This window comes from Gavialis gangeticus, unplaced genomic scaffold (genome assembly GCF_001723915.1).
Source record: "Gavialis gangeticus isolate Ggan-Ray unplaced genomic scaffold, GavGan_comp1, whole genome shotgun sequence".
In the NCBI taxonomy this organism is placed as follows: Eukaryota; Metazoa; Chordata; order Crocodylia; family Gavialidae; genus Gavialis; species Gavialis gangeticus.
Genome location: NW_017728993.1, coordinates 40362854 through 40372878, shown reverse-complemented (window position 1 = coordinate 40372878; position 10025 = coordinate 40362854). Strand labels below are relative to the sequence as shown.

The following is a 10025-nucleotide window of genomic DNA, read 5'->3' as shown; positions in this document are numbered from 1 at the left end:
CTTGAGGACACCCTGCATAGTTTCTCTTTTCTGTCAGGCTTTCTGTAGCAACCTGAGTAGAGACAGGTAGTTATCTGTGTTTTTGTCTGAGTTTAATGGCCAACCAGAGAGTGAGCAGTAGTTTGGCCGCTGGTTCTAGTAATATGTTGTTTTAACTTTTGTGTGCTCAGAACCTCAAATCATCAGATCATGTGAACAAGTAATTTAAAAATGGGATGAGCATAGATCCATCTAACAGATACGACTTCCACTTTTATTTTTCTGTCACAACAAAACGTCTTTGAATACCAGCATCCTCCAATGAGGTCAAGCTCTCAGAAAGCATTTGTAAGTTAGTTGCAAAACCAGCAGGGGGAACACAGAACACTGTTAGTTACATTTTGGACCTGTGGGTTTTGATAGTGTTTCTTTAAAGGGTGAACTTTAGTCCACCTGACAAAATTGCACTGTATTGATTATTAATTTTTTTGCTTTCTTAATGCAGGGGCCTGAATCCAGCCTGGCCTGGCACAGGCCATATTGTACAAATCTCCTTCAGGTTAGTAGATGTGTAAATCAGGGTTGAATTTGGTCTAAATATTTAAGATGCTGAAGTGAAATTGTTCTTTTAACATGTTTGAAGGTTAGGTATTCAAAACTGAAGTGGTATATTATGACTAATTACCTAAAGTATTTGATTTGGATGATGGTAACATACTTTTACCTGTTGTCGTGCTATATTCAAAGTAGTGTAGCAGCAATCCTGAATATAGAGCTTTAAGTTGCCAAGGAATTGTAGCTGCCTAAATTATTTTTGCTGTATAAGATTGCCACATGGTTCTCACGACAGAAGTGAATATTTTTAGATACCAATTCTTTAATATTTAGAAGGATAGCTAATATCCTTGCCTTATTACTTTGTCAAAGACTAGCCAACTCTCTTAGCATCATTCAACAATAACCAATATTTCTGTATTGGTTTACTTGTTGACTGCCTTTTCTTTAAATACTAAAGTATATTGTTTTTGATGACTGGTATGGGCCCCTGTCACTGTTGGTGCATTCAGTTAGGAAAGACTTGGAGCCAAATGAGGTCCCCAGTTCGCTATGTGATGGCAGGTTCAGGACCCAAACACAGAATGAATGTGGTAAAGAATGAGTCTTCCCCAACTTCAGTACCCAAGTGCTTTCTTATTTCAGAAGGTCACATGTTTGTCATCATTTCCTTTTGAGTCCTATTAAATGCTAGAAGGCAATGAGTATACTCAAAAGGATCAATAGTGTATTTGCCTTCGAATTTCTGCCATTACTTATATCGCACTTCTATTTTTTTTAGTGTTTGTTGTGCCTCATAGGGAAAGATGCAGTGCTTTTTGTGCTTAGCACTTCCTACGAAACTGATTCACTGAGATGGGAAAGTAACATACATTATGAATACAAACTTAGGGTTTTCTATCTTTAATGTTATTTTAACATAGCTTTTTAAGGATAATATTATTGCCTTGTAATACTTTTATCTAATGATTCAGCTTTATGCTAAATATATTCCTCATGATCAAATGATCTGGCTCTAGACCATTTCTCCAGAGTACAATAGGGCATACTGCAACCTTCAGATTTTGAAATACCATTGTAGTGGGCTGATAAGGACTTCAATTCCAAAAAGTATATGAATACAATAAATATGGGGATACTTCTTCCAGGGCTATAATATGTCTGAAGACTAACAAATGCATGCTAGTGTCTAACAGTTTCAGTAGTATATTATGATCAGGGATCCTGGTTTTCTCTTTTAAAAAGTTGCAAAGTCTCTGATTAAACCCCCCCCAAATCTCGGATTAAAAAACTCCCAAATCCACATTTTTCTGCGATTAAAATGAAACTCCACTAATTTTATATATATATATGGGTTGGCATGGGATATATATATATATATATATATATATATCACAAAGTTTTATTGGTATATTTACAGTTTTAAAGCAATTTGGAAGTCTACCAGTACCTCAGTCATTATAATACAATAAGTTCTAAGTACCTATATATATTGGCGTTTGATTTTGGTTTTATTTATCATGGAAAATCAGAGCTTCCCCTTCACTCACCAGGGTGAAGGTCCAGCTGTAGCTCTCCCCTCACTACTTTGTGGTGCTGAGCAACCCTGATGTGCTGGCGCCCTGGCCCTGCTGGTGTCCCACATGCCCGACCCACAGTCCCTTGCCACCCCCCCCCCCCAGCGCCCCTCACTCCTAAGCCACAGCTCCCCAGCCCTGCTGGTGTCCACCCCACACCCATGGCCCTACTGGAGGGAGCCCCCAGTTGCCCCTGTCTCACCTGGGCCAGAGTGTAGTGGTTGCAGAGTCCAACTCGTGTGGGTGGCAGTGGAGCAAATCTGGCCTTGGCGCAGGCTGGAGGAAGGAGAAGCACCCTGTGCACCTCCTGCCATGGGCTGGGGCTCCCATGCCATGCCAAGTGGCATGGCCACATCCCCTCCTGGCCAGTGTCTCCTGGTCGTTCTGCCCTTGTGAATGTGGGCACTGGCCCCGGTGCTGCTGGCCCACCCATGCAGCTCCCTGCTACCCCTGAAGGGCCTCCTTTCACTGCTGGAGGGACAGGTGCTTCACCCCACCCTGCTGCTGCCCCAGCACCTGGGCATCTTCCCCCAGCGCTAGCAGGCACCCCTCCACACACCCATCCCTTCCACGTGCACGTACACCCCTGCTTGGACAGTCCCCAAGCCTTGGCCCTCCAACCTCCACACCCCTTGACAGCCTGCAAGGGGAAATGTGTGGTTTCCTATGGTTTTCTCCTTTAAGGAGGGAAATCCATGTTTTCCTTTTTTAAAGGGTAACATCTGTTTTTTTTCCACAGCAGATACAAAACTTGTATCCTTGATTATCATTGAGCATACCTCAGTCCACTAGTAATAGCACATAACTGTATAATTTCACATTTACGTGATGGATAGCATTCAGTAGACCAGCTCACCTTTATAATATGACAGTAGTGATTAGATTTATGATAGTCAGACTGAAACAAATGAATACAACTCTGGAAGTCTGGACTTCAGAGCACTTTTTTAGTTTCTTTCCATTCCAAAATTTCTAATCCTCTTTTTTTAGTGACATAAACAATTAGAAGGAATAATCCTTTATGTTGATATGTATTCAACGTCTTTGATTTGTAGAGGTAAGCTGACCTGAGCTTTGCATTGAGGATGGTAGTATATGCATCTAATAAATACTAGTAGTAATAAAATTAAGATTGTTTTTATATAACACTAAAATAAAATCTAGCGATTAATTTAACATTTAAGTCTATTAAAACATGCAAGTTAATTTCAGTATTTATAATGAAATAATAGCATTTGATTGTCTACTGGAAACCGTGAGTAGTAGTATTGTTTCACATATGCTTTTTGTGAATACTACTTTTAAATGGATGGTCCTGGGTTCTTTCTTTTTTTTTTTTTGCTGTTGCCAAAATTTATTTACTGCAGCAAAAATATTTGTAATAATAACTATCTGCTCTTGTCCTGTAAGTAATAAAAGTGATTCCAGCTAAGATACATTTTATTTTTTTTTCTGTGAAATGTAAGTTTTGAAGAAAGCTGAGTGAAGAGTTTATTTTACATAGATCAAAATGTGACCTTGAATAGAACCTTTTTTAGATTCCAGGAGAATGTCTTATCTAAAGGTCATGATCTGAAACTGGTTGAAACTTTGGACTAATACACGTAGGTTGTTTTCCTGTAGACAAATGAAGCAAGGGCCACAGGCTGCTTGCTGATGGTAAGAAAATTCTGCTGATGGTAAGAAAATATGGATATTTATTTAAGGCTTATTTTATTATCCACTGCATTTTCTACAGATATTGGTGGTGGTTCTTTGTGAGAGTCAAGGGCAGTCAAGACTCTGTGTGGGTGGGCCAGGCAGCAAGGCACATGGCAGCACCTGCCGCTTTCAAAGTGGCGGCAGTAAGGCACGGAGACACGGAACAGAGGCTGAGCCCAGCTTGCAGCTGCGGCCCGCCTTCAGCCATGCAAAGGTCGGGGGGCCACGTGCCCTCTCGCCCAACCCTTGGCTGCCCAGCGCTGCGCTTCTGGAGGAGCCGCTGGGCTTTGATTGTTCCACGATCTGGCCGGGCCGAGGCCCCAGTCACGGTACATGGGGGTTGGGCTGGGCCGGGTGGGACAATCCCCACAGTGCAGGAGGGAGTGGGCTATACCAAATAGAGGGGAATAATCACTTCCTTTGATTTGCTGGCAACACTCCTACTAATGCAGTCCAGTATGTCATTAGCCTTCTTCTCAACAAGGACACAGTGCTGGCTCATATTGATCTTATTGTCCCTGTAACTTCCAGGTCCTTTTCTGCAGAGCTGCTACTTAGGCCGTCAGTCCCAGGCTTGTATTGGTGCATGGGACTGTCCCATCCTAAGTGCAGGACTTTACACTTGTCCTTACTGAGCCTTATGAGATTTCTTTTGGTCCAGTCCTCCAATTTGTCTAGGGCTCTCTGGACACTAGCCCTACCCTCCAGCATATCTACTACTCCCCACAGCTTGGTGTCATCTGCAAATTTGTCCAGAGTACACTCCATCCTATCTTCCAGGTTGTTGATGAAACTATTGAACAAACGGCCCCAGGACTGACCCCAGGGTACTCCACTTGATACTGGCCTCCAACTAGACATTGAGACATTACTTACTACCCTTTGAGCCTGATGATCCAGCCAGTTTCCTGTCCACCTTACAGTCTACTCATCCAACCCATACTTCCTTAGCTTGCTTGCTTGTTTCCTTAGCTTGCCTTCCTACCTCCCCTCCCCATTCCTCCCCCTCCTTGCACTAGGGTGGGCAGGCCATACTCCAGCAACAGCAGGCAGACTTCTAAGACCCCAGAGCAAGTAAAAGTTATCTCCCCCACCCACTTTCCTTCTCTGTTCAGAGGCATGTCCCCTTGCCTCCCTTCCTCCGTCTTTCCCCACCTGCTGTTGCTTTTGTCTCCAGAGCTGCTCCTGCCCACTCCAGTTGGGCTTCACAGTGGCTGGGCTCAGCCTGCGAGAGAGGTGGGGGTGGGCAGGGTTCCCCCTCTCTGTGCCTGCCCTGGGGCTGGTGGAGAACACCTGGGGGGACCAGACAGGGTGGGAAACCCCACATGCCCCCCCCCCACTGTCTTGAGCCGAGCCCAACCCCCCATGCAGACTGCTTACAGCGGGCAGCAGTAGCTCTAGAGTCTCCCCTTGCCCTGGGTTCAGTGAGGACAGCAGCACTGAGAGGCAGAGCAGGGGAGGGGATGTGCCTCTGAACACAGAGGGGAAGGGAGACAGGAATTCTTGCCTTTGGATACTTGAGTCCCTTGCTGCTGCTCCGGCAGCATGGTCAGAAGGGGGTGTGTGGCTGCACCACTGTCCCTTCCTGGATCCATCCCTGTTTCTGAGTAATGCTTCATGGTATGCAGGATGTAAATAAAGCCTGGGGAGGCTCATGGACTCATTGTAATCTCCCCTTTCCCCCCCTAATCATTACAAGTTACTTAGTGTCCAGGGCCTTTTATTATCTTTGTGGCTAAATTTAGTGTAAATCAATAAGATGTTTATTTTCCTGTGACATGGTACATTGAATGGAAATATGTGGACTGCAAATTCAGAGTGGTATGTGCAAGTGATGCATTTAAAATTGAACCAAATCCTGGTAGCCCCTAAAAACCATTTTGAAATATGCCCTTATGCCATGTTAATTATAAGAGCAAATATCTTGCTTCAATCAAAATGTACTTCTTAGCCCAATGAAACTATTAAAATGATTATTTGGCAGACATAGTGAGAGGATGGATGACTCCTACTCAAAGGGAAGCACATTTTGACTCGGTGTTTTACCAATGTTGCACTACAAGGTCTTCCCTACATGTGTGGGAGAAGTTTCCTATCTCATAAATGTGCAGTTGAAGATTTAGAGGCTGATCGCTAACTGTTAGTAGAAGCTTATCTTAATTGTTTTTTTGCTTAACGGCCTGAAGAAACAACCTACCTTCTTTCTAAAGTGTATGTTATTCTAGAGAGCAAAATTCAGAACATGCTGTTCCAAAGTAAAATTTATTTTTATCTCTTAAAATGTGTTTTTAATGCTGGTACTTTCTAGTTTTGATATTAGTTTATTTCCTAATAATTTTAACCTTTTTATTCAGTCTTCTAACTTCTTTTTCAAAACAACAGTGAGGATGATTTATTTGTAAATGTATTATCCATTTTTCCTGTTGTTGGTTCTTTGTATGCTAATCTGTGCAGTCTTATTTCACTCTAAAGGGAATACGCTTACTATCCCAGATTTAAATATGGCAAGGATTAATATAGTTTGTTTTCTAGTAAAGAGGTTTTGGATATTGGATAGGATTTGTCTTAGTCTTCTGCAGTTTTCTTATCTATGAAGGACTAATAGCATCAAGGATTTGTTATGAGGACAGTTTATGTGCGATCTTTAAATCAGGCAGTACCTGGGTAAAGGAATCCTGGGGCTGTAGTAGGATTCCAACTTCTTGTGGCCCTAGTTTAAGGTAGGCTACAAAATGATTTTCATTCAGGGTTACAGCAAGTAGTTTTGATATCTGTATTTGAGAGATTATCTGTTTGGTTTAGGTGTAGAGCGAGAGATTGAGCCAAGTAAAACTAAGATTAATGGCGTTTTGTGTGAGGTACTTGGCAACCTTTATATTTGTGACAAGTAAGATACTCCAATGCCAGGAAACCTATTCCATTTCCATATAGAAGCCATAAAAAAATAAGACAATTAGGCCAAAGAAATGTAAGTTTGAGGAGGAATGATTGTGCCTACTTTGTAGGTTGCTAAATTATCTTGATCATTTCCAGGTCTGTCCTGAAGATTTCTATGTAGTAGCTACTGCAGATTCTGTTTTTCTTGTTTCAGGGTAACGTTTTCAAAATTGTCAAAGTGACTTTTGGATCTCAAGTCCCATATTCTAAGATGACTTGGGTTGCCATTGCCTTTGAATTAAAATTGCTCTCTCCAGCCTCATTGAAATCCACTTTACTTGGAGCTTAAGTTGGTTTAGAATGTGGGATTTAGGCTTGTGCCTATACATGAGCAAGGAGGTTGCTCTGATGTGCTATAATTCCAGCACATTGGAGCAGACTTGATTAACTGAGTCTGCTGGAGTGTGGCAGTTACTGTGCTGCAGCAGCCTCTTGCATCTTGTGTGTCAGCATCCCTGCGCTTCAAAATGGCAATGGGCACTTTAGATAAAGCTTGTTTGACAAACTTTAGATGAAGCGCCCCATCACCATTTTGAACCATGGGGATGCTGATACACAAGACACTCCAGATGCTTTAATTAGAGCAGCTCTTGGAGCACTCTAGATTATTTACAAATAAACCCCACTCCCAGAGGACATGTATAAATGCCTTGGCCAAGCACCAGAATTACTCCTGTCATCTCACTAGATGTATTGGCTTCTTTCTGTCTCTTTCTTCCTGAACATTGTATTGGATGAAGAGGACAGCAAGATCTTTGTTAGTTCATAGGCTTTGTTATGTTACTTAATGACAGACTACCTGAGGATCTTCCAGACACACTTGGAATTAGTTTAGTGAAGTACTGGATGCCATATCATTGCAGTGCTAGGGGCAACTGAATAATCCAGTGATTCAACACAGGAGGTCTTTTGTAGAGCTGAGAACTGGGAAGTGGTCCCAGATTACTTGGGTCACAATCTGATTTGTCAAGCACAGATTCCAACATCTCCTTCTTTTGTCTTTCATAAAGATTTCATAGATTTCATAGACATTCGGGCTGGAAGGGACCTTGGAAGATCATCGAGTCCAGCCCCCCGCCCAAAGGGCAGGAAGTCAGCAGGGGTCATAGGATCCCAGCAAGATAAGCATCCAATTTGCTCTTGAAGGTGTTCAATGTAGGTGCTTGAACCACCTCTGATGGCAGGCCATTCCAGACCTTAGGGGCTCAGACAGTAAAGAAATTCTTCCTTATGTCCAGCCTGAAACAGACTCGCAGTAGTTTATGACCGTTCAACCTCATCATCCCTTGGGATGCTCTGGTGAACAAACGTTCCCCCAGATACTGATATTATGGCTTATGTTGTTGCTGAAGAAAATTCCAGTTTTAATAGTTATAGTAACATGTGTATGTTACTATAGTATGTGAAGTGTCTGCCACTGCACTCTGTGCTCCATTTTATTTCTGTCAGACTCCATCCTTAGTGCTGTATACTTTCTTCTCGTTAGAGATTTATGTGCAGTAGAACTCCAAACAGTTGTAGTCCAGTTAACTGCATGCTACCACATGGCAATTGTGAAAATAACAAAAAATACAGTACATATTTATTGATTATTGTTTTAGAATTGCTTTAATGTAATTTTGTTAATACTGTACCACTACTGGACTGTGTAGTATTTCAGGTTTATGAACAGTTTTAGTGAACGGGTCCTTTTGGAGGTTACTGACTGGCCACATGTTTTCATAAGTGCATGCAGATTGGCCTTAATTAGTGTAGCTGTTTAGCATTCTACTGTACTTTCACAGGTATCATTGTAAAGAGAATGCATGTTTGTCTGTATGGAGACTTTCAGACACATCCTCTGTAGGACTTTGTGCTTTCACTTACTTCCATGCAGAGCTCCATATACTGTTATTTTATGAGGGGCTCTCTTCATTTGTTCTCCACTTATTTTTCACAGGCTTTTTTAAGTGCTGCTCTCCCACCTGCATTTTTCCTCATTCTCCCAACAAAGAAACCCTCGCCTCTTGACCTAAAAGACTTAACTGGCTGGTTCACTCTGCAAAACCTTATTACCTGCAGGAGGATGGTATGGCCTCGCTTCTTTTGACTGCCTCTTAACTTTGGGCCTTATCTTCCAATGATTATTCAGCCAAAACTCCCACAGCGTCTGGTTTCATGATTTTACTTTACTGATGTAAATTCACAACTGTTAAAATCAGACGACACCAAATTTGTGTGGGCCGAAGGGAAATTTGAACATAGAATGATGGTGAGAATGGCTGTCTCCTGTCCTAACCACATCTTTGTGCCAGTTATTTGCAAGATATATGCTGTGGTGCAGAACTGATTCATTACTTTATTAGGGCTCTGCAAGCAAAAAAGGGTGACATTTTCTAACTTACTTTTAAAAGCTGATTTATGTGTATTTTGTGGCTTCCTGTAATTTGACAGAAAGCATTGTAGTACATTAATGTGAAATTAAATAAACAAAATGTTAAAAACAAAAGTCACATGGGAGAGAGGGGGCACAATTGCTAAGTGCCAGAAAACATCTTCCTTTGGCACTCTTCCAGTTCTCATAGCCTTTAGCTTTGACTTGTTGAAATGTCTCACAACAAGCATGGCAGCATGTGAACTGTAAGGCATCAGAGTTACTTTTCCCCTGGCTTTTGATTTGTCATGATATTTGCTTTTATTACTTTCCTTATTCCCTGGAAATGAAATTGCTTGCATGCTTGTAAAACAGAATGTCTCCTTTAATTGTTTATGAATAAGTTACTGTTTAAATTCTGAATGTGGGGATTTATGTACATACCGGTATCTTGGACATAGTCATGAACCTCACAGTAGTATTTGGTAGTACTAGTTGTCTGCTTTCCAGTCAGTATATATGCAAATCAAACAGAATTAACACAGTTGAAATGTCATCTGTAAAAAAATAATCTTTTAAAAACAGATGTTTAATAAGATTGGGTTTGTAAATGTTTCTTTAAAAAAGCTTGTTTTGTTCAGTGTATTGAATAGCTTGTATAATTTAATTTACCATCTGTTAAATCTTTACGGGTCTTTTGCATACCTGATTACATGCAATTATTTTTTTCCTTAAACATAGAACATACATTTTTACAGCATAAAGAAGAAATGGGAACCTGTGGGAGGAAAACAGGTTAAATAAGTGAAATGGTTGCCATGTTTTAAACAAACAAACAAAAAGTGAAAAAGCTTAGGCCATGAACAGCTTTCTTGGATACCCTAGAAACTTTGGTACATGTTGCTATGACAAAACAACATGAA

The 10025-nt window shown here is 41.3% G+C and overlaps 1 protein-coding gene across 4 annotated transcripts in view; it reads left to right on the top strand.

Moving 5' to 3' along the window:
• Nucleotides 1–463: 463 nt before the first annotated feature.
• The window catches only part of TGFBR3 (transforming growth factor beta receptor 3), a 268553-nt gene continuing 258991 nt past the window's right edge, over nucleotides 464–10025 (top strand). For 3 of the 4 annotated variants that reach the window (XM_019501597.1, XM_019501599.1, XM_019501595.1), the window contains exon 1: nucleotides 464–538. The gene's annotated coding sequence lies outside the window, so the exon portion shown is untranslated. The remainder of the gene's footprint in view (nucleotides 539–10025) is intronic. The other variant, XM_019501600.1, reaches the window with a different exon arrangement.